This window comes from Podarcis pityusensis, assembly GCF_964106645.2.
Source record: "Podarcis pityusensis genome assembly, chromosome: 1".
Lineage (NCBI taxonomy): Eukaryota > Metazoa > Chordata > Lepidosauria > Squamata > Lacertidae > Podarcis > Podarcis pityusensis.
Genome location: NC_138028.1, coordinates 90,948,739 through 90,974,180, shown reverse-complemented (window position 1 = coordinate 90,974,180; position 25,442 = coordinate 90,948,739). Strand labels below are relative to the sequence as shown.

At 41.0% G+C, this 25,442-nt stretch overlaps 1 protein-coding gene across 2 annotated transcripts in view; it reads right to left on the bottom strand.

Annotated features, from left to right (window-relative positions):
• The window catches only part of PTPN4 (protein tyrosine phosphatase non-receptor type 4), an 82,528-nt gene extending 61,761 nt beyond the window's left edge, over positions 1 to 20,767 (bottom strand). For both annotated transcript variants that reach the window (XM_081006460.1, XM_081006461.1), the window contains exon 1: positions 20,593 to 20,767. The gene's annotated coding sequence lies outside the window, so the exon portion shown is untranslated. The remainder of the gene's footprint in view (positions 1 to 20,592) is intronic.
• Positions 20,768 to 25,442: the final 4,675 nt, after the last annotated feature.

The window sequence follows — 25,442 nt, the reverse complement described above, 5'->3', positions numbered from 1 at the left end:
CACATGACCCGGAAGCTGTACGCTGGCTCCCATGGCCAATAAAGTGAAATGAGCGCCGCAACCCCAGAGTCGGTCACGACTGGACCTAATGGTCAGGGGTCCCTTTACCTTTTAATATGCAAATGTATGTAATAAGAAAACTAAAATAATAAGCAGAATAAGGTCACCATTTTCCTTGAGGCTATGGAACATGATGTTTAACAGAAATAAATATATTTGAATGCCTGCCTTTCAAAAAGTATAGATATATTACATGAGAGGATGACATATAACAATGAAGAAATTTCTATTCAAGCAACTCTAAATGAAGATCATTTACTGTATTTTTGCTTAACACTTTCAAAATTCACTTTAAAAAGACAAGCAGGCCTGTTGTGTTTAAAAAATTATTAATTTAATATTAATCACAGTTATTACATACTTAATAAAATCCAGATTTTCAAGATTCTGAAGACTGCCAACATGTGGCAAGGCACAGAAGTAATGCAACATGGCTCAAGGTTTCTCCTGAGGAGTAAAACTCAAGGCTAAAATGTGTGTGATGCTGATCTAAGCTGCCATGCATGCAGCCAAGGGTCAGACTATTATTAAACTACTCTGTAAACATGGCTCTATAGCTATTTATATTTGCCAGCTTTGTATATGCTTTAGGATAACATTAATTTTGTCAACTATAACCTGTAAATCAAATCAAACAGAAAACAAAGTTAAGGACAGACATGCACATGTACAGAGATAGGATTAAATTCTCTTTTAAAAACAACACAAATTACTCCTCTGTTTTCTCATTTCTGCATTTCAGGTTTCAATAAATTTTGCCTTAGATTTCCCTGACCAGAAACACAGATATTTCTGTAACAAGTTGCTGTTCCTTTCAGCTGCTTGCTACAAGGACCTGCTACAACTAAAAGAACTAATTATCTCCTGTTATTTAATATGATTAGCCAATATTCAGATTGCAACTTAGCATTTCAGTTGATCAAAAAATGTGATCTAAGCTCTTTCCATTAACATCCCTTGAACATAATCATGATTTTAATTTTCTAGCAGTTTCCTCCCTATCTCTGCACTTCTAGAGAACAAGCATAACTCAGTACCTGGAAAGTAATGGGGAAAGTGATAGGAGTACAAGAAAGCAAAAAGGGGGAGGCAATAAGCAAGAAAATAAACCTACATCTTAGGTTCTGCTGCATGATGCTCTCAGTTAAGACATTTGGTTGGGCATGTTCACTTTTAGTGCAGTCTGCTTAAATAACGAGACACTGACTAGAATGCCAGTTCCAAGTTCTATTCTTCCAAAGTCTTCAAATTCAGTGATTTGAAGCCTCAGATATAAACCATGCTTTTATTCGCATATTTTAAGCTACAGATGTTTTGTTGTCATGAGTTCTTGAAACAGTGCTTCTGCTGCCATTGTGCTTTAAGCAGTCCATATTTCTATTTACCATGAACAAACAAACAAAGCCTATTATTTCTGTAGATGTCAGGTTTCGCTGATCTTGTGATTTTTAAATTTTTGAACATTACATCTGTATAGAGATTAGTCTCCCATTTTCCATTCATGTAACTAAATGAATATGCATAGAGATCGTGCCCTAACCTTGCATTTCCTGCCTATACTTCTATGATTTAGTGGTTGATATAATTTTGACGCAGGCACATACTTTCGCTTCAGTTAAGAACCACTTCACACACGTGACATTATTTCTGCATATATTGCAATCATTACAAAATTCAAACTTCCTGTGTTAACTGAAGATTCATCCATTCATTCAGTTAATAATTCCATTTACCGTATTTTTCACTTGATAACACGCACCTGACCATAACACGCACATAGTTTTTAGAGGAGGAAAACAAGAAAAAAAAATTCTGAATGAAACAGTGGATGTATCATTTTTGTGCTTCATGCTGTGGCCACAGACATGTGATTTGATGGTGAGCTTGGGGTAGCCCAATGCAAAGATCCTGAGAATCCATGTGGATCTGTGCTTTGTAACCACGTTTTTGCACCATTGCAGCCCCAGGCAACAGTGGGTGCGTGATTTTTTTGGTGCAGGCTGTAGCCATGGACATGCTATGTGATCTGATGGTGAATTTGGGGTGACCCTATGCAAAGATCCTGAGGATCCATGTGGATCCATGCTTTGTAACCACGTTTTTGTACCATTGCAGCCCCAGGCAACAGTGGGTGCGTGATTTTTTTGGTGCAGGCTGTAGCCATGGACATGCTATGTGATCTGATTGTGAATTTGTGGTGACCCTATGCAAAGATCCTGAGGATCCATGTGGATCTGTGCTTTGTAACCACGTTTTTGCACCATTGCAGCCCTGTTTTTGCATCAGATCATTGCTATGTGATCTGATGGTGAATTTGGGGTGACCCTATGCAAAGATCCTGAGGATCCATGTGGATCTGTGCTTTGTAACCACGTTTTAAGTGGGGAGGGAAGGAAAAACATAGAAGGGACAAGGAGCACCGAGAGGGGTGTGCGGAGAAGCAGCTGGCTAAGAATGCAGGAGAGGGGTTTTACCGGAGGGAGGAAAGGAAGGCAAAAGTTCCCCCCACGCACCCACCCAAGCCAGCCAGCTCTCTCTCTCTCCCCCACCTGCATGTTGCAGCACCGGAGCACGGAGAGGAATTAGAAGGAAGGACGCTCTGCTTTCCCCTCTGCTTGCCTGGAGGGGAGGGGTTTTCTCTGCTCTTTGTTCCGTTTGAGCAAACACAGTAACAAACAGAAGCGGGTGGGCAGTAAGACCCTGAGGCAGAATGCAGGAAAGCAGCAGCTTCCTCTTTTCAAGGCTTCCCTTCTCCGGATGATTGATATTTGCCTGATTTTTGCCTTCACTCGCGCCTGTCGGCTCCAGGGACCACACATTTGCTCAATAACACGCACAGACATTTCCCCTTACTTTTTAGGAGAAAAAATCTGCGTGTTATACAGGGAAAAATACGGTATATACCACCTTTCTGCCAAAGGCACTCAAGGTGGTTTACAATTTTAAAGATCAGTGTGCAGCTCCATTTCATTTGCTTTAATGGCATTAAATGGGAATGGGTACCTCCCACACGTAGATGGGATTCCAACTGCCATCAGCCCCAGCCAGCATGGACAATGGTCAGGGATGATGTGAGTTGTAGTCAAGCAATATCTGTGGAACACCACACTGGCTCCTGCTGTGTCAAGAGGATTAGACAAATTCATGGAGGATAAAGCTATCAGAGGTTACTAGCCATGATGGATATATTCTACCCACACTGTCAGAAGCAACATGTTTCTAAATATTGGTTGCAAGGGGCCACAGGAGGGGAGAGTGCTGTTGAGAGCTTTCCACAGGCACCTGGTTGGCCACCATAAGAAGTGGGTGCTGAATTAAATGGGCCACTTGGCTGATCCAGCAGGCTTTTCTTCACTTCTCAGATACTTGCAGATAAAAAACAATGAATACAGCAGACTATTTTACCCAATTCTGCACACAAAGGTAACATCTTGAGACTGGTTTGCAAATGAAGTTTCCCATGCAAGAGTCACTACCATATGGGAAATGGTTTCTTGTTTTAGTAGTTACCATTAAACATGCAGTACAAGGTAAGGCTGTGAGAGAACGTTTATAATACTTAAGCATATGATTCTCTCTACATAGGATTCCTGTTCTATGAAATAGTCAAAGAGTGGTTTTTCTGTTTTAATCTACTCCTCAATTATTCCTGTTGAGCAATATAACATTGGGACACTGTGGGATGTAGTGGTTAATGTTAAACTTGTGGGAATCCATATTCAAATCCCTGAACAGTATGAAACTCTGTAGGTGGCCTTGGGCAAGTCATTACCTCTCAGTCTAACCTATTTCACAGAGTTATGAGATGGAAAATCACCACCTGAGATCCTGGAGGAAGGCTGGGAATCTGAAAACAATATGCATGGTACATGACATATGTAAATCCTCCTTTCGGGCTTTCAAAATATTTGTGCACTTTCAGTTCCCACTTGTTATGCCAGTTATTATGCATAAAATTATGGCCTTGTTCAAAAACTTGAGAATTTTTTTCATAGGTGGAGAAGAATCCAATTATACTGGTATTCTAGAATTTCAACTATAAAGACTTCAATTCTCCCAATTTTTTTTAATTACGGTTCAGTTTTCTTATTCCCATTAACATAGATTATTGAAAGAACTCAACTGGTGAGAGAAAATTGAAGGTGTAGAGAGCAAGTAAAAAAAGAGATTTAGCTGTTCCTAATCTAACCTGTTGTTATTATTACAAGGTTTCCCAATTATGTTAGTAAATATTTCACAGGATGAATGGAATTGTTTAAATTTGAGTAATTAAATATCTGCATGTCACTAGATATTCTAAATCCCATGAATTATTGCGGGGGACGGGCACAAACCAATAGGCAATTGCTCACCAACTATTAAAAAAACTAAGAACCAAACAAAAGATAGTAAGATCACTTTAGTTTCAGCAGGGATAAGTGACAGATTTAGTATGAACTGTGAACTCTATATGATCTTGGAAACATACATCACAGCTTGTGCTTGATGTGCTTTCTAATACAAAGAGGAAAAAAAAAAATCATTTAAACTAGGACTTCAATGTAAGACTTTGAAAAGTTTATTTCATATGGTAGGAGTCCAAATTTGTATCTCAGGATTGCTAAACATGTTACTTGTGAAGGTATACAATGTCAGAATCCCTGTCAGGGGGAGAAGTGGGGAATGACTAAACAAATACAGTGGTACCTCGGGTTAAGTACTTATTTTGTTCCAGAGGTCAGTACTTACTTAACCTGAAACTGTTCTTAACCTGAAGCACCACTTTAGCTAATGGGGCCTCCTGCTGCCGCCGTGCCGCCGGAGCCCGATTTCTGTTCTTATCCTGAAGCAAAGTTCTTAACCTGAAGCACTATTTCTAGGTTAGCGGAGTGTGTAACCTGAAGCATATGTAACCTAAAGCGTATGTAACCCGAGGTACCACTGTAAATAGGTTGAAAAGAAAGAATAAATTTAAGCAAATACCTAGAAACCTTTTATTGTGAAAAAAGACATTTGTATAGTGACTTTGTGACCTGTGCAAACATTCAGACTGAAATGTTCCATTGAGAAAACCGTCCAACATGTACACACACAATTCTCTGTACAATTCCTCTGTACAAAGAAAAGAAAAAAGTTCTCTGTATATATCGCTCAACCTAAACAGAGACAAATGCCACCTAAATAACATTTTTTAAAAAAAATCATTAAGATTCATACATACAGCAGGATGTCTTTCCACATACACATACATGTTCCTTTTGGGTTATTTTTAATAATATCATTATTCTGATGGATAAACTTGATGTTTCATGGTGTCTAGACTGTATGCAATCTGTATGCTGATGGACTGTGCATGTCTGTACAGGTGGAGAAAGTCTAATAAAAAGGTTAAACTGAAAGCTATCAGATACTGGTATTTGGTTAAAAAACAAAAACCAGCTATGATAGGCTGATTTACACATAGTACAGTACCTGAAAGTTGATCTAAACATTCATGGAGAAGAAATATGCATGTAATACTACTTTCCAGCAACAGCTCCATTTTGGAATAGTAGTGTCCCAAAGTTTTCGTTTTAGGTTGCAACTCAGAAGTCAGTGCTTGACTATGTTTCAAAAAGGGAGCCAAAAGTGAAATTTTAATAGCTTTCTTGGCAATGGTACCAAAGTGTCACTGGAGAGTCATTTGCTTCATTTCTACACTCATGCCAACAACCAGGAGCCCGAATAAATGTTGTTTTCAAGATGTCTGAATCCTTAACATGGACATCAGGTGGACTGTAAAACATTATTTCCTGGGATCCAAAAGTACTCTGATTGTTGCCACTACAGCAGTCAAGGTGCCACAAAAGAAGGGACAAATCCAGAGAACATTTTGCCAAACCCAGTTACCAATCAAGCCAAACAATTCCCTCATCATTGCTTTAAAATCAGGTGAAAGAAGCACGTGTTTGAAAGCTCCCCCCGTTAAATTCACCTACAAGAAACAAACTACCATACCGAGGGCAGGAATTCGCACTTAGACATCTCCCTGTCACATAGAATGGGTGGGGGTTGTTTGCTTTGTTTCATTTTAATCTGGGGTAGAATCCAACTATGGGATTTCCACACATATCCTTAATTCCTGGGATACTTTTTCTGATTTAAAAATTTGTTATTGTGCCCTAGATTCTTGATCAAACACTATCACTTGAAAGCAGCAACAGTGATATAACTGGATATATCAGGTGAATTAGATATTTAGATGAAGTCCCAGGCCTCTATACACATGTGTTAACTGATTCAATTGTTGTGATCAGAATAAAGCTCTTAATCCACTGGTGTTCAAAGAGGGCCAGATTTGATGAAGTGAAGGGCCGTGAGGGCCGGCCAAAGGGCCAACCAAAGTTGTTGACTTATTTTTAGGATTGAAGTTGTTGAGCTTTTTTAAAAATTGAAGTTAGTTTGTTGAGCTTTTTTAGATTGAAGTTATGGGGTTTTTAAAGGATTTTACCCAAAAAAATAAACTGCCACAGGAGCAGGATTAAACCGACCAACGGACCGGATTAGACCCCGAAACGGACTTTGGACATGCCTGTCTTAATCTCAGTCTAACTTGAAATTTCTCTAGTTCAGATGAAAGTGTTTGGATTACAGGCACTATATTATAATCTATCCCCTCTCTTTGCTTTCTTCCTCATCACAATCTATTAAGATACAAGGAAGAAAACCTAAGCAGAAACGAATGCGTTAGAAACATTTGCCTTCTTGAAAATATACAGGCCATGCAGAAAGACCTGTACATTTTCATCTGTATATCTGTATTTTATTCTGAGTACTTGATTCTATGACAGAAACAGTATAAGCATATCCAATCATTCATTTTAAAAATGACCTCACAACACCCTTGGTTATGAAGATGAACTTTACAGTTTATATACCACATACTAAAAAGCAATAAATATTTTGAACTTGTTGTGATGGAAATTTCTTTTTGCAAATTTCTCTTAAACACTTCCCACCATATTTTAATCAAGCTATTCAAAATTCACCATACAAGCTGCTTTTGCCATTAACCTCTTCATGGCCATGGTCTACCTACTCTATCATGTAGCACATTTCATATTTTTATTCTCCCCCCTTCCCAATAAAGTCAAAAACCATTATTTGTCATTGTAGTAATAATCACACTACGAAGGCACCTTGCAGCCATTTCCTTTTACAGAAGCAAATAAATTCAAATCCAAGAGAAAAGAGTCATCTGAACAATGTGCCAAGTTGAAATTATAATTCTTTCTGTAGTGAAGAATGGAAAAGCATTACTTCTGTTTTTTTGAAAACTTACTTTAAGTTGAGAAACAGTGGGGAAAGCCTCTAATTTATCCCTTAATATCCTGCCAGCATTGATTGGATCAGATGTACATAAAATAATATCATCTGCATAAAGTCTGAATAGGTATTCCTATCTGCTAATGGTTACCCCCTTTCCAGCTAAAGTTTGGTACAGCCTTATTCCTATAGGTTCTAAAATTAAAGCAAATAAGAGAAGTGATAGTAGGCAGCCTTGTTTTGTCCCACAGCCAAGAAGACATTTTGGTGAATCTATATTATTTATTCCAATAGTGGCAGATGCTATATCGTAAATTTTCCCTAATGATTTAGTAAATTTAGGGCCAAATCCATTTTAAAAATTTACTTTGATTCCACACAATCAAATGCTTTAAATATATCTAATGATTGGCATGCTAGTGAAGTGGTCTGTTTACTATAATAAGTTATGTTTACTAGCTTCCTAACTGGGTCTGTAATCTTGCATTCTGGAACAAAACCAGCCTGATCCAGGTGAATATATTTTCCTTTTTTATTCTGTTGACCATGATTGCTGTAAGAATTTTATAATCCAAATAAAATACAGTGGTACCTCTGGATGTGAACGGGATCCGTTCTGGAGCCCCATTCACATCCTGAGCAGAACGCAACCCGTGTCTGCACGTATCGTGATTCGCCGCTTCTGCGCATGCGCATGCCGTCATTTTGAGCATCTGCGCATGCGGCGAAACCCGGAAGCAACCCATTCCATTACTTCCGGGTCGCCATGGGACGCAACCTGAAAAGATTTAATCCAAAGCGACTTTAACCCAAGGTATGACTGTAAGGAAACTGGACAGTAAGATTCTACATTTGAGGGGTTCCTTGTATTGTCTGGGGATTGCTTCTATTCTCAATTGTTTTCAGATTGATGGTAATGGGTCCTCAGGTTAGAATATCTTTATATATTTTAGTCATATGTGGGACCATCAGATCCTCAAATGTTTTATAGAATGCCTCTACTAGTTTTATTGATGCAAAAAGACAGATAGCAACTAGGTGAGTGAGCCAGTATTAATCTAGGAAAAGTCAAGTGCATACTAGGATAAGTCATTGGTTGCTTTATGTTGGAACAGTTTTATTTGAACAGCAGACTTCCAATGAACTGATACTGATATTGCATTCTTGAAAGAGGATCCAAAAATCTGTTGCTTAACACATTTTGAGGCATATGCGCAATTTCCTCTTGTCCCCAAATGTATTTTTTTATATAATTGTTCTGTCTGCGCTAACATTTTCATAAACTGACATGCTAACTATAAATCATAGACACTTCTTTTTAAATTAACACGCTACAGAGAGAGTTTTAAGCTGTGAATTAATGCCTTGCTGGCCAATACATTACTTTTATGTGGGTTGTAGCCACCTAACCCATAGTCAGAATAGACCCACAGAAATAAATGTCCTTAAAGTACCCTTCCTCAGCCATCCAGATGTTTTTGATTGGAACTCCCATCAGCCCTAGCCAGCATGACAGATGATCAGGGATGGCAGAAGCACATTACTTTGGGTATGGCTGATGTATGGTCTCAACCTGTTGGTCTCAACTTTATACTTGTAAGTCTCTAGGTGTGGAATAATTTGTCTTTCAGTATTTCTTGGTCAGAATGGGCGTGGAAGGAGGAAAAAAGATGGGGTGCAGCGGGTTGGGGCTAAATCTGGTACTTACTGTTAAAAGTGTGAAACTTAGTGTAACAACTTCACAGTGAGTACCAGCACCATTTTTGCTAGGAAAAAAAGCACTAAGCATAACAAATAGCCATATATTTGGCATTTTTTTCTGGATAGGGTAGCATTTCTGAAAGTGATTAGCTTATGAAATCCCAATAATATTTTTAAACTAATCTGAATTCAATAAAATGCACCAAGTTAAGATTTCTACACAAATCTATAAATATTTTTAAGACACACAAAAATACCAAAGCCAGAATTTAAGGCAAAATGGGTTGAATGCAAAAGATGGCTTGCATCACTGGAATTCTTACAGCTCCCTTTCTGCTATTGGTCTCATGTCATTCCAGAGATTTTTAGGGTGCAGTGGAGCAGAAGGGGCAGGAAAGCCCTGTTGCACTAGCCCAACTATACCTGCACTTCTCTATAATCAACCCATTAGGAAGTACCCAACAAAATAGTTCTGCAAAATGGAACTACACCCTTTCATCTCCCTGTAAGCCCTTCAAATCTGCTACAGAAGGCTTGGAGAAAACCTAGTGCAAATTTAGTGGGCATGCAGGAACAATAAGTTCTGTTGCACAGACAGAAGTCCTTGCACTAACTTACTTTTTCAGATATCACCTATCAGGACTTGAAATATCAATATTATATATTAACACTGTGCTTTGGATGCGAACCTTTGGGTTAATGGGTGGTTCCAAACTGAATAAATAAATTATACCTGCTGCAGTTTTACTTGAATATTTATTTTGCATAGTATTTTAGTGGAATCAGCACTAGCAATGAATAAATGCATTGTGATATTTCTATTTAGAATGCCATTCTTTCAAAGTGAAATCAGTGTGACTCATTTAAGAGAAGTGTACCTAGATGCTGATGTGCACATATGGGTTAATAGTAGCAGTAAGAGCAAATTTCTAAAACAATTTTCAACTATCAAATACAGATAGTTGGGAATTTTATACTGTTTATATCAGCACTGCTCTTCCTAATAAGAACATATCCTGAATGTACCAAAAGACACCTTTAGCATTCTATTCTTCTCTATTCAAAATTTATTATCCCCAGAAATCTTGCAGTAAGAGAAATGACAGATAGGGAGATATCCAGTTGGTGTCCCTTTGCTTATAGAAGGCATCTAGGAACAGGTAAGGAGGCAATGTCTGGCAATTCCTTCTCTTCCTGCAGTTCCCTGCCCCAACCTCCATCTGCTGAGCAGCTATCCAGAGCAGATGGGGGAGGGAAACTGCTGAAGACTGTCACCCTCCCCATGCAACTTGTAGATGCTTTCTGCCAGCAGAGGGACACCAACTGGATATCTCCCATGTAAGTGAAGAATCACTAAGACTGTACATACTTCAAAACAGTACATGTAAACAATGGAACAAATCCGAAATGGACCAGTCTAGAAATAATAAAGCACACTGTAAAATTTGGAAGAGAAGGTATTCCACAATAATATTTAATTTTAACTGATTAGTTGGAAATTAGAAGACTTTAAGCTATAAAATGAGCCAAGCAATTAAAAATTACTAGCACAACCACTGTGCTTTCCCTCCACATCATAAATATTTATAAGTCTGACAGTGTTCCAGAGATGTGCATCCTCTTAAAAATCCATTGATTATTCACTGAAGAATGAATTGAAACAACACTTCACTTGTGACTTGAGAGTACAACTAAACTTCTCGCTAGCAAGAAAGTTCACAGAAAATATTCCTAGAAATCACAATGTAACTATAGACCTTGCTTCTTAAGCAAAGTATTTAAAAAATCAGCTACCAAATCATACCTACTTATCACAGGGGAAAGTAGTAATTTTAACAAGTCACTGGTGTGCTAACACAATAAAGGTGAGTTACATCACAACATGTTTTCTATTTCTTTAGTGAGAAAGACAAGGCAGGTCAAATGGGGGGGGGAGGGGAGGAAAGAAATAACAGAAAAAAAGATGCTGTAGAGCACTTGGAAAGCTAAATGTAAAGAAGCAAAAAAAGGCTTTCAAGAATGAGGAGATGCCAAGAACTCCCAAGACTAGCAATCAACCCAAGTGGTGAATAAAGCCACCTTTTCTATTTAATTTGGTGAGGGGAGGGGGAGATACAAAGATGTCGTGAACTCCTCTTCCCAGTACATATATACCTCATACACTGATAAAGCATCAACAGACCTGCCAACAACACCTGCACAAGTTACTGGCAAACGGTCAAAAAGATTCAATTTGCTTTATTATTGCAGAGTCTGATCACCCTAAAAAACCCTAAAAACCCTAAACCCTAAAAACCAACTTTTTACTGAGCTGTGTTTAAGAAAACATCCCACAGTGAATTCTGACACAGGACTCATGAGAATTCTTTTTCCAGATTCCTCTGTACAGCTACAGATCATTCTTCATCGAAGTCATAATTACAATTCCTTCTACTGCGAAAATTGTTAAACCTGAAGTTCAGGGGAGTTGTCTTCACTAATTATTTAAACCTATACTTTCTCTATAGACAAAAAGAACAATTTAAAATTTTAAGATAAGTAGCAATACAGTCATACCTCATGTTACGTTTGTTTCAGGTTGCACGTTTTCAAGCTCCGTCCCGCAGCGACCCAGAAGTACCGGAATGGGTTACTTCTGGGTTTTGCCGCTCACGCATGTGCACAAAATGACGTCATGTGTATGCACAGAAGCGGCAAATCGTGACCCGCGCACACGCAGACACGGGTTGTGTTCTGCTCATGTTGCAAAGGGGCCTCCAGAACAGATCCCGTTCGCAACCAGAGGTACCACTGTAGTACTGGTAAACTGCTATGGGTAGTCAAGTTTTCTGAACCCTCCATTATCAGAAAAAGGGAAAACAATGAATGTTTTCTACCTTAAGGTACTGAAGATGACTCCCTCCACCCTGCTCAGCTGATACAAGGTTGCTGCTGGCTTCCCTCACCCCAGTGGGAAAAATGAGGATGGTGTAAGAAAATCTATCAGGAAGTCTCCTCTTCTTCCTTGTTTGCAAGTACTGTACAGTATAACTGACCAGTATTTTACTGAATTACTGACTACTGTATTCATTTTGCAAGTCAAATGGCCAACACTATATTGTACTCTTTAAAATCTGCGAAGAGCTAACAAGGTATCCCTGGCATACGCAAACTATTTATTCTGATGCACTTTCACTGAAATCAATAAGACTACATTATTACAAGTGGCCTATGAATCACTGTGCCATACGAACTGTAGCTATAGCAATGCCATCAAATAGTGTTAGGGGACAGGCAGCAGCTGTGCTTACTTGTGCTGCCTAGTTCCACACCTTTCTGTGACCCTGTCCCTCCTCATGATACCACAGTACACTCTTCAGTTTCCCGCTGCACACTTGCAGCATGACTATTTCTGTACACAACAATTTCACAGCAGCTTGAGTAAAGGCAGGGTGAAACTAACTGATGACTTTCCATCACTTTGTAAGCAGTGATGGCACCAGAATGCACATGGTACAAAAAGAAAGAACAGTTGTTTGTCTCAAAAGAAAGATTTGCTTGTTCAACCATGTTGTAGCTTGGGCGGGGGAGCCTGGACAGTAAGTGCTACAGAAAATCCAAAGGCTCATGATTAGTAAATGAGAAAATCAGAAAAGGACTGGTGTGAGAAGCAGGGTGGCATAAATCAATTCCTGGTAACCTCAACAACAGATTGTGTGTTTTCATATATGTTTAAAGCCAATGGTTTCAAACTATTACTCTCAATGGATTATTTCTGGAGAATCCAAGCCATCTTTTAACTTTGGAAGTGTGAAACTCTTCTTAGCCAAGCAGCCAGCCTAGACAAAAGCAACATTACAGCATATGAACATTTGTTAGTAAAAGATACACATTAAGCCAATTTAATAATACAAGAATGTGTTGGATTCAGAGAAAAATCAATGTTAGCCTGATTTCCCCCCTCCCCTATCAGTTCCCTATAAACTATAAAGCCTCTCCCAGAGGTCAGCAGAACCTGCTGAAAATGATGGGGTGTGGCATGGGGACTGAGGGGGAAGGGAGAAGCCCTGAAAATCAGGCTAAGGCAGCTTCCAGAAGTAGAAGCTGAATCCAACCCAATAATGCCAAGTACAAAAAGTGTTAAGCAATACCTTTTGCTGGATCAATTTATGAGTATCTCAGTTACAAAGAATTTTAACCAGCCAGAAAAGAAGGATGGCCAGTTATCAACCATTGGCATACCTAGCCTTTAGTATCAAAAATATTGTATATCACCCAATCCCTTACCAAAATGTAAGCACTCAGGATGAGAAATCCAAGTAGCTAGGGCAGCAGATCACCAAAAACAGGGCCTCGCAGCTGTACTGCAAATTGAGGAACTAGACTAATGGCGTTAGTCACATATGACTATAATATATCTTATTCCAAGGCCAATACAGCAACTGCAATGAGTGCTGGAAGGAAGACTGCTCCCTGCTGCAAGGCCCATTTTTACCTGGCCTAGGAAGCAGGGCCCAGACTCACACTGAACAGCCAAAAAAGACTCCTGGAAAGCCACTGAGACATTGCTAGAACAACTCTTGGGTTTGGGCAGATGGCCAAAATGTTTTACAATGTTTTAGAGGGTTCTAATTTTGGTTTCTTTTTTTTGGGTTTTTGTTGGGTTGGGGTTCTTTAAATGTTTAGTTGGGGTTGGCGATTATTTTAATTTGGGTATAACTGTAAACTGTTTATTATTGCTGTTATTATTATTGTTATTATTGATTTCCATTGATTTATTGGTTTGTTGCCTGCGTAGAATATTCTGTTTTTTAATGTTTGATGTTTTGTTGTGTTTTTATATATGCTGTAAGCCGTCCAGAGTGGGCAGGATATAATAATAATAATAATATTGCAAAGTTTTCTGAGATATAATGAATTGCTCCTCCCCTTTAAAACACAATAGTCACAATCTACTAGCTACACCAGAATTGTTATATTTCAGCTATAAACAAGGTCCCTTGTATGGTTATTCAGAACTGCTCCTAGCAAATGTACTTTAACTTATAGCTCATGCTGTTTCGTGTATTGTTTACAACCTACTATCATACTCAATGACTCTAAATTACTAGGATCTGTTAAAAATGATATAATATTGAATAAAAATGCACATCTGTGTAAGTCACCATTTTCATGGAATGGCTTTAACTGCTTTAGGTGTGGACCATTCCATATACTAGTTTGCCAGCATGTGTATACAACAAGGAGTTGCAGCCCATTCTGGTTTCATGATGACTATATGCATAAGACACACATTTGCTGCAGTAACATGTTATATGCCTATTTGTGCACCAAAATACATAATATTTGAATCCGTCTTAATATTTTGCAACTTCATGTATGTGTATGTGTAGAAATCAATGAAATTTCACACAGAGACAAAAGTATGTATTTACAGTGCTAGCTTACACCCAATCCTACCAAATCTTAGATGTTAATGCTATAACATCCCCATCCAACTAGTGTGGGTAAGTGCCACAAGTCAGGCTCCAACAATGAGATAATGCTATCCTAGATGAACATACTGAAGCACATATGCAACCTGATTTGCCTTTGACATTCTGCCTCTTACTGTTTCTTTGAGCCAGATGAACAGGCAGACAAGCACTTAGTCATGACATGCCAGTATCAGGCAAGCAGGCCATGCTATACTGGTTTACTAGCTTTTGTTGCAGGCTGGCCACTTATGGCGTAGCCTGATCTCCTACAAGGAGAAGCCAGAGAGATTCCCCATAAGTCAGTACTTATTGGGAATCTCTGTAGCCTGTTTATGTAGGAGTGCCTACAGCAGAGACCCAACTGGAGATGCTGTAATGAAATCCACATACACCATGTACGAGTTTTGCAGTACAGAGGCTAAAACCAAAAAGACATCCTTAGTCAATATGCAACCTTAAGTGACTTTTTCATGTTTAGAAAGTGATGTCAGTTAAAAAAAATCCAGACATTGTTCATGGTGCATTTGAGCTATATCTATACCAAGTGATAGTTCTACCCTGCTAATGTCAAAGCTTGAAGAACTACAAAATCTGGGAATTAGAAAGGTAAACATAAGCTAGAGCAACAAAACTATGCACAATATTTTTGTAGCACTGCAACTGTTTTTAAATACAAATTTATCCAAGCCCAATATATCAGAAAAGTAGATAGGGAAAGAAATGTGCATGTACAAAAACATCACTCATTCTGCTTTTCAGGAAGCTACAGGTGTTTCTACAATACCACTAAGGTAAATTAGCCCCCTCCCCCCAAAAAAAGATATACGTGAAGCCAGAAAGACACATAAATGTTGCCAGCAATAACCATGTATACACAGCTTCTTCAAATGAGCTTTTGGCTTTAAGCCACTGGCATTCCCCAGGCACACTGTTGTCTTCACTCATCCTTCCACTATATTGTAGCTGCACGAAAACCACAAAGTGAAATCAATGGGATTAGTTTTTCAGTCATCCATAGATTCACAGTTCTATGACTAGAGCAGCACTTGCAGTCCTCTCCCCTCCCCACCCCAAAAAGACGAATAGCAGGAAGGAGGCGTTTGCACCATGTCCCCCTCCTTCCAACAGAAGGAATGGAGTTCCCCAAGAACAGTAGCAGAACAATCTCCTGCTACACATTCTTCTGGATCACGTCCAGAATAGACTGTACAGGACAAGGCAATGGAATTAGGGAGATCCTGGACCACCACAACCAGCATCCAAACTCCCCGGGTGCTAAGGACATTTTGCATCATGGTCATGTTGTATGGCGCCTGAGACTCAAGAGTAAAACGTCGTCGTCGTCCCCCCGCCTGCTGCAGCGCAAGTCACCTGGGTGGTGCTGTGAGCGGTGTGAGAGTCAAAGTGCCGACCTGCCCAACACACAAGTAAAATTGCTGCTGAGAGATACTACCCCCGCTTGCACCATATCGTAAGTCACCTGGATGGCACTGCTGACAGCGCAGAACTCAAAATGCCGCCTTGTGCTACTCACAAGTAAAATTGTTACCGCTGAGGGAAACTTCCCCAGTTTCCCTGGGGAAGCATGAGCATGAGCCAAAGTGCATGGCACCTCACAGCAGCCACACTGAACTGGTCAGGCCACCCGGATAGGTGCTTCTCTCCCTCCCTCCCCCTGCCCTATTGCAGGGCCAGTCTGGGCTCTGACGATGGAGCCAGGCAGCTGGTTCTGTGCCACCAGCCAGTCATCACCGCTTCTCTTTTTCTGTGGGGTGCTCTCGGAGCGCCTGATGTCCGTTGCCTCCATCCACTTCCTCACCCAGCTCAGCTCCCTATGGCTGGCTGCAGTGGGTTTCCTTTCCCCACTCTGGTTGCCTTGGTGGCATTGTCCGCTCCTCCTCCCCCGGCTCCAGGACTTTTGCGGGGACCCAGCCTGGCTGCAGCCACACCATACTGGCCCATGGGGCACAGACCTCTGTGGGGTGGGGTGGTAAGGCTCTTAAAACTGGCAACTATTAAAAGTGCCAAGAAGACATGACAAAACATGGAAGGAGCATGAGGAAGAGCAATGAAGAGTATCAGAATGTGGGGACAGTGTGGTTTGGAGAAACATGAAGGGATCATAGAATTGTAGAGTTGGGAGGGAAACTGAGTATCATCAAGTCCAACTCCCTGAAATGCAGGAATACGCAGCTGCCCCATACCTGCAACCTTGGCACCACTACTTGCCAGAACCAATATCAGCATCATGCTCTAACTAACTGAGCTATCATCTGTCGTGTTAAGCCTTGTCACGTGTGAGAAAGAAAGAGCTCGGGGGGTGGGGGGTACATGTGGAATAACTCCCTGGAAGGGATATGTTGGCATTCCAGGAGTCAGCTTGGAGAGGAGAAAGGGAACGTGGGTAGGCATGATGGATGTTGGGAGTGATACTGCACTGGGAAGCAGTTAAGAGTTTATCTAAAGGCTTTCTAGCAGAAGCAAAAGTTAGTACTGGATGTAGGGGTTAGGTGCCATGTAAGAGCTATGTGTGTACCTATTGGGGGTGGGGAGAGACAGTCTTTGCCAGTAACATCCCAGTGTTAGGATGGTTGGTGAGTCCAGGAAGTTGGAGCAATATCAGATAACATCTGCTGAGAAGGAAAGGTATTTGGGGATTAAACTTCATTCCTTGAGCTTGTGCTTTCCAGAACCTTTTGTTTGTGTTTTAAACCCAACATGTTTTGGTTAAGTTTTAGTTGCCTTGTTTAATGTACGTGGGGCATAATGTATGATATGCTTTTAATTTGAAATATACTATCTGGTTAGTTTATGACGGTTTAAGTTGTGCATTTTAAAGTGTAATTTACCTCAGACTATCACAGTAGTGCTTAAAATCTAAATAAAATTTGGAGTGGGGTCATTGAGGGACACTGAAGTCTTAGGTTGTGTAAACTGGTCACTCAAGGTGGATGTCTCTGCCATCAGTTGTGTAGGCCTGCAATAAGTGTTAGTTGTTGTGCCAGAAAGATTACATAATATGAAGGAAAGGGGGTTTAGGGACAATCAAGAGCTTGTTTGCAGAGTGGAAGGAATGGAGTACCTTTTTCTGCCTTCCCACTTACAACCACTCCCTGAAGACTAAAAAGAAGGGACCCACATAAGAATATTAGGGGAGCTTTCTGCGGTCTTCAGATGAGGATTAGATCATATGAAAAATTAACATAAGATTTTGGCTGGAGTTCATTCATTTTCAACTCTGTAATCTTGCTATACAATCATCATCATCATCATCATCATAAATAAATAAAATCACCTAGACATTCTGTTAGTGCACCCGTAACCTAGTTTTCAGGTGTCATGTGGCACCAAACTTGTCTACCTGAGTTTCTAACACTGACTACAACAACCATTTGACTATGCAATGGAGGCATCCTGTACATGGAAACTTGCTTGCACATATGAATTACCCCTTATTGGATCGAAGTAGCACGTGACTGAACATAAACACATGCAATCAACATATCTGCTTTCAATGTCTTTATGTTCTTTTTAAATGGCATGTACTACTGTGCATTTCCAAAAATTAATTTAGCCGACACTAAACATTTATTGATTGGCATGCAAGACCCAGGATAGGTCCTAAATGAAGTATTCAGGACAGAATTTCAATCAAAAAGTGAGACATTCTAAATATGCATACTACCATAAGGGATGGTATAACATACCAGATTCTGGATTTAGGGTGCAGTCCTTTGCACACTTACTTCAGTGGGACTGACTTCTGAATAGGCCTATCATCTGTTATTCCATTAAAATGTATGAAGGGGGGGGGGGAACTAAAGTAAATTAAGCATAAGGATGCCAAAAGTACATTGGACAGAAGAATGATAGTAAGTGCTATGTTATCTTTATGCAGCATGCTAGCTAGTAAAGCTATGCTGCTGCAGAAATGTTCATTTGACAAAGTCATATTATTGTAATACACTGGTGATTTACTGGCTTACAAAACATCTGACAGTATCAGAAAATATTGACTCTAGCATCCAGCATTACAAAGCATTACTTAACCATTGACAAAACAAAGATGAAGAAAAAAAGATCTACTACAGTATTCTAGACTGGGTAATTCATGAGATGAGGAAATGCCTAAAGAACTATTTTGAAGTCCAATTTTCACAATCTGGAATGATGCTGAAGCCTAAGATTTCAGAAGCATAAAAAGCAAGAGAAATTAATAAAATTTTGCAAATTTTATTAATTTATTACATGCATATAACTCTATTGTTTTTCTTTCTATGTGAATATTGCTACTTTATTTGATAATGTCAAACTATATTTCATTTAAAAACTAGCCAGTAGAAAAACCTTCATGAACATTCTTTCCTCTGCAGGTGACATACAAGAGCATATTCAGAAGATATAGAAAAGGTAACAATTGCTTATTATAACATAAACCCCTTCAATAAGATAATTGTATACACTAATTTAGAAACAAAGTAACTTGCAATTGAGCTCTCCCCCACCTTATTGATATGAAACCCTGGCCCAATTCATCAGTGTGAATCTATGCTATGAACTTTTAAAAGTAATTTCAGAAAGCAAAATCAAGTTGCAAAATCAATTAGAAATAGATAGAAAACACTACCACTATCCTTATTGTTCTTCTGAATGGCATTTTAAACCGTGGCATCTGATTTGGCATGACATCTTTTTCAAAGGGAAGATGACAAATGAGAGTTTTACATGAGATATGTCAGGTGTCATATCCCCCCAAAGAAGTGTAACCCTAGGGTTCTTAAGATCATCTGGAACTACATCAAAATGAAAAGAAAGCTGCAATAGCCTTTAATTATAATTTCTTTATTTTCAAAGTTACTATCTTGCATATTTAGTATATGCATACAGTGATAGGAATGGCTGATTTGAGATTGACACACAGTAATGCACCCTTAACTGTGCTGCTAGAAGCAGGATAGATACAGGATCATTCATACTACAGTGGAACCTCGGTTTTTGTACATACAGATGAGCGCTGCAACCCCAAGAGTCGTCCGCGACTGGACTTAACGGTCAGGGGTCCCTTTACCTTTTATACAGGCAACTACCCCTTGAAAATACAATGCAACACATTCTAGCTTGACTTTTTATCTTACAGAATGTCTTTTGGAAATACACCTCAAAGTAACTGATGCCTGGCCTTTTCAGTTTTTTTAAATATACAAATGTAACGTAACACTTCACACATCATAATTCTGCAAAAAAATTAATGGAATACAATAGAGCAACATTTTGATCTCAGGACCTATTTGAATGCCTTGGTGATAGAAAAGCATTTCTTCAAATACCGATGTAATCAAGAACCCAGACAGGACCCTTACACACCTCCATGCAACCTAATTTTGTCATGGCTCCACTCCCCCTAAGAATAACGTAATCCTGCTGCTTCTTCAGCTAACATAATAGAACGCAAACACAACACAGTCAACCATACACAACCTTTGGGTTTAAGAAATCATTTATACAAATGTTACCAGTCTGCATCTACTGTAAATACATCAGCTTGACTAACAAAGGTAGGGGGAAAAGACCCCCTTTACTTCAGGACCTTCCCAATCTTCAGTGAACCAATATTGAACTGAAAAATAGCTTGACCTAAAATAACATTACCATCGCTTTAACTCCCTTTCTAGCGCAAACAGCACACTCAAAGAAGGCATATTGCATTTTTAAGAAGCACCATATACACTATATAATTCAACAAATCCAAAACTGTAAATAAATGTTATACTCCCCAGATCAATACTTTGGATAATTATGATTTGGCAACTCTTAACAGTCATTCACCCACCCACCTCCTTTCCTGTTGCCACACATTCCTCTGCATCTATTGGGTCTTCCAACATTTAGCACTCAGACACACAGCGATCTAGGGGGTGGGCTGGTAATTTTTAACTCTACATCCTTAACCTAAGGGATATTACACATCCAACATTTGAAAGGAGAGCATGTAACAATTTTATTATTTAAAAAATAAAAATGTTGGAAGAGAGGGAGTCCCCCATTTTAACTTGAAAACTTAAAACCGAAACCCCCAATAATATCCTCTTACCTTCATATAACAGCCACGTCCTTCCAGAGGATGATAATGGAGCAAGGGAGCAACCCAGAAAAGGGAAGCCAAAAGGTAAAGTGGAGGTGGGAAGGGGGTCTTGCCCCCCAACACACACACCTCACACACAAAAGGCTCAATTTAACCCGCAGGAAAGGCTCAGTTCAGTCGAGTTCTTGCAAGCGAATAGGATGGGGGTCTCCAGCAACCGTTGCAGTGAGCGCCCCCCTCTCAACTCAAAGCCCCCCCACATTCCTGCCGCAGACAGAAAGGCAAGGGTGGGTGGGTGGGTGAGCAGGTGGAGGGAGGGGGGAAGGCAATGCAGCCTCCCCCCCTCCCCACCCACTGGGCACCCCCTCCAATAGAGGGAGGGGGAGAGAGGGAAAGGGGTCTCAGCAGTCACCCCTCTCTGCCTGAGGGGAAGGCACCCCTGGACCTTTTCCTCCCTCCCGCCCCGCAAGGAGGCTTCCCCCTCTCTTCCTTCTCCTGCAGCCGTGGGGCCGAGGCTGGGGGGGGGGAGGCGGTAGCTAAACACCGGGGCTCTGCCTGCCTGCACTGAGCGGGGGGCCGAGAACCAGCAGCAGCTGCCGCCGCCGCCACCTCCTCCGTCTTCCTCCCCCTCCTCCACCCCAGAGCCTGCCTCCCTCCTTCCTCTCCTCCAGCCTGCCTTCAGACAGGCAGCAGCATAGCAACCAACATGGCAGCTGCGCAGTCACCCAGCGGAAAGTGGGAAGGGGGCAAGCTCTCGCGAGAAGCGCCCGAACTCTGCCCGCTCTCGCGCCCCCGCCCCTTCGCCTCTCCTCTGTCGCTGCCTAGCTTCTGGCTCGAATCACGCGACGGGGTTGGCTGCGCCGGCCGAAGCCCCGCCCTTCTCCCTTTCCGAGGCAGGCGGTTGGCTAGCCAGGACGTCCGTCGCTGCAAGGGCAGAGACTGCGCCCGTCACGGCCGTAAGCCTCTCCGAAGTTGAGGCTTCATTCAGAGCAACCAAGGGTGGATTTTTGCAGTATTTCGCGAGGCTCTTACAAAAGGCTGAGGAAGGAGAGCGGCTGCTTGAATGAGAGCTGTAGTGACACCTGCTGGCAATTTCATCCTGGGCTTTTTTATTTTGCGGGTCGCGGGTGTTTTTTCTTTTTCTTTTTCTTTTTGGAAGCGCAGTTTGTGCATTTCACCAGCTTTTTATTTTGGATCTAGCGCAGTTCTCTCCCCCGCCCTTCTTTTCTTGTGATCATTGTCCTTCGTTACGGCTGTGCTTTTGGATCGTCGTAGCTTTCCTTCTTTTTTCGCTGTTTTGTCCACAATTTTCATTTATTTGTGATGTGCAATCGCTGCAGAACTCGCATAGCCTCATTATTTCTTCTTGTAGTCAGAATCGCGTGTAAAAAAAGCGGCACCGTACATTTCAAAGGCGGGCGAGCTGTGTGCCTGTTTTGCGGGACGTGTTTACAACATCGCCATAATATATTCTTGCGTAAAGCTGTTGAGGCTGCCACCCTGCAGACACACTTCCCTGGGAATGAGTTCTGAGTAGACATGCATAGGGTTAAGCGGTGAAGCTGCAACTCTTCCTTCCAAGTATAACGCTGTAAAAACCACCATGGGATTCACTTTTGAGTAAACATCTGTAAGACTGCTCTCCTATGCTGTAATGATGCTCGTGCTGATATGGAAATAAGCCCTATTCAGAATTAAGACTTTTGAGGAAGCAGGTATAGGAAGGGAAACTCTTTTATGTAAAACACAGTGGAAGTAGATCCATAGGTCCCCCCCCCCAATAGCATATATTATTATTAATAATAATATATAAATCCTGGTACTTTATTCTACCACACATTATGCCCTTGCCAATAATAATAATAACAATAATAAATTTATTATTTACACCCCACCCATCTGGCTGGGTTTCCCCAGCCACTCTGGGCGGCTTCCAACAAAATATTAAAATACAATAGTCTGTTAAACATTAAAAGCTTCCCTAAACAGGGCAGTCTTCAGATGTCTTCTAAAAGTCTGGTAGTTGTTTATTTCTTTGACATCTGGTGGGAGGGCGTTCCACAGGGCGGGCACCACTACCGAGAAGACCCTATGCCTGGTTCCCTGTAACCTGGCTTCTTGCAGCGAGGGAACCGCCAGAAGGCCCTCGGCACTGGACCTCAGTGTCCGGGCAGAACGATGGGGGTAAAGATGCTCCTTCAGGTATACAGGACCGAGGCCGTTTAGGGCTTTAAAGGTCAGCACCAACACTCTGAATTGTGCTCGGAAACATACTGGGAGCCAATGTAGGTCTTTCAAGATTGGTGTTGTGTGGTCTCGGTGGCCACTCCCAGTCACCAGTCTAGCTGCCGCATTCTGGATTAGTTGTAGTTCAAAGGTAGCCTACATGTTTAACATCCTAAAGATAGGCTCAACTGTGCAGAAGTATTGATTTAAGAATTCCCAAGTTGCACCTATGTCCAATATTCAAATCTTAGGATTATGACTCTGGAGCCATGTGAGAATCCTTGGTAAAATTATGAGGACTTCATGATTTAACTTGAACCCAGGAACAGCGGTGTGCTATGTAATGAATAGTGATTTAAATTAAACAGACAAAGGTGCTTTAGTTCCATATTTATGTGTGATGGGTTTGAAATACTCAGCTGCCTTAAAATGAAGGTGCAGAGAGCTCAGCAGGATTGCCTGTATTTTGCTGCATTGGACAGGAATATATTGTCATACGTTTAGGGTCTTGTGGCAACAGCACTATTTGTGCGATGCTCAGCTTGCAGTTCCCCACAAATGCTGGGTGGGCAGATGTGGGGAATTGGAGCAGACTGTGTTGTTACTATTGTTAAGGATGGCGGGGCAGATTTAATTCAGTTTGCCTCTGAGGGTGAACCTGCCAAAACAATACATGAATTGAAATGCAGAAATCCTTTGAAATTCACACTTCTCTGAATTTTGCAGTGCAGTGCTCTGGTCAAGTCATGAGTACCAAAATGCATATTTTGAGGGGAAGTGTGCATGAAAATGCATGTATAGCTGAAAATAATGTACAAAAATGCAACCAGGTCAGCATACATAACAAGAGACATTTTGCCCCCAAATCACTTAGGACCACTCAGCACCTTAAATTGGGCTGGGAAGTGCAGATCACATAAAACAGGTAAAATACTGTCTTGCCTCTCTGTACTTTATAGAGACTTGCCTGGTTGGGATGGCAATAATTTAGCATGATGAGAACAAGCCACAGTGAGCCATAGGTTCATGTGCTTTGCCTCCTACTCTGGTGCAGCTGCAAGAAGGACAAAAGTTTTGACTTCCAGTCTTGCTTAGTTTGTCATCTGAACTTGACACACTGTAGTTAATATTAGCTATGGCTTTTCTGAACCAAACAGTCTTCAGAAACAAAACATAGTTAACATTAGCTACAGTTACTTTAGGATTTGCATGACATGTCACTGTTACGGTTTATTTCTAAAGCTAATATTTGGTCACCTTTGGATCAAAAAACAGTTCCCAAGGCAGGTGTTGTGTAAGAGTTCTGGGGAGCCAACAGGTCTCATACCAGGCACATGTGAGATTCGCCCCCCCCCCCATGCCAGTATGTAGGATACAATATTGTATCATGTTTCTATAAAATATTGTTACAGATCTGAGGTAGCAGAGTTTGGGGGTGCAAGGGCACCCATAACTGCTAGAGACAGTGAATGTTAGAAATTAATAAATTGCAGAATTTAGTAATATGAGTATTGAAGGGAAGATGCCAGGGCCTCACCTGAGAAAGAAGTCATTAAGAATGACAAAATCTGTTGGAAGCAAGTCATTAACTCATCAATGTCCAATATTGATGAGTTGGGGGGAGGAGGTTGCCAAGGAGGCAGAGGTCATGTTGTCACACAGGAAAAATGTGTCCTTCTGAAATTTAGAAGTTGGAGAAGGGGGAGAGCTCTCATGAGCTGCTGTGAAGACCAGAACCATCAGTGGTGGACCTTGGAGTCTCAGATTTCAGCAGGACCCTGTGTGATGCCAAAATTCAGGGACCCCTCTCCTCTCGCCTTCCATTCTATATTATAGTTGCAGCACCCCTGAGGCTCTGCTGAGGCTCCAATGCGACCAAACTGGTTCTGATCCCCTAAATCTGCCTCTGTAACCATTTGGGCAGGCTGGGAGAGAGGCACAGAGGTGTCTGGGAAACCAGTGCTGAGCTGTTGTGAAGGATGGGCTCCTGCTGAGATGTGAATGCTGCGAAATCTCTTTTCCATTGAAAGCTTCTTGTACAAATATGTGTCAATAAATCATATTTCAAAGACACTGCAGACTCCTCCACACCTCATTTCCCCCAAAGTAACTCAGCCTCTTGGAATCATGTGCACCAACTCAGCAAAGACCTGGGTGGCCAGTACCAATCTTACAGTTACAATGCCTAAAACTAACTTGGATGGCACTCCCAATAAAATCAGTGGGACTTACTTCTGAGTAAGCTTAGTTACAATCAGTTATATATTTAGCTTGCAGTTATGCATGCTGAAATTCCTAATTTGCTTTGCTAAAATAGATTGCAGCCTCAAAAGGTATGTGAAGAATATAAGCCAGGATGGGGTACTTGTGGTTCTCCAGATATTTTGGACTCAGAAGACCCATTAGCTCCGCACAGCTTGGCCATCAGGGAAGGTAAGTACCACCAGCAACTGGACAGCCACAGGTTCTCCATGGCTGGCCTAAACAATGTGACCATGAAATGTGGTTATTGTGCTTAGGGCCCCTTTCAACCTTCAAAGTTTGACAGCTGCAAGGGAAATGGGGGATGAATCACTCTTGCATGCTTCTTCCTACTACTAGGGTTTGCTGTTGTTGGAGACAGGTGGCTAGGC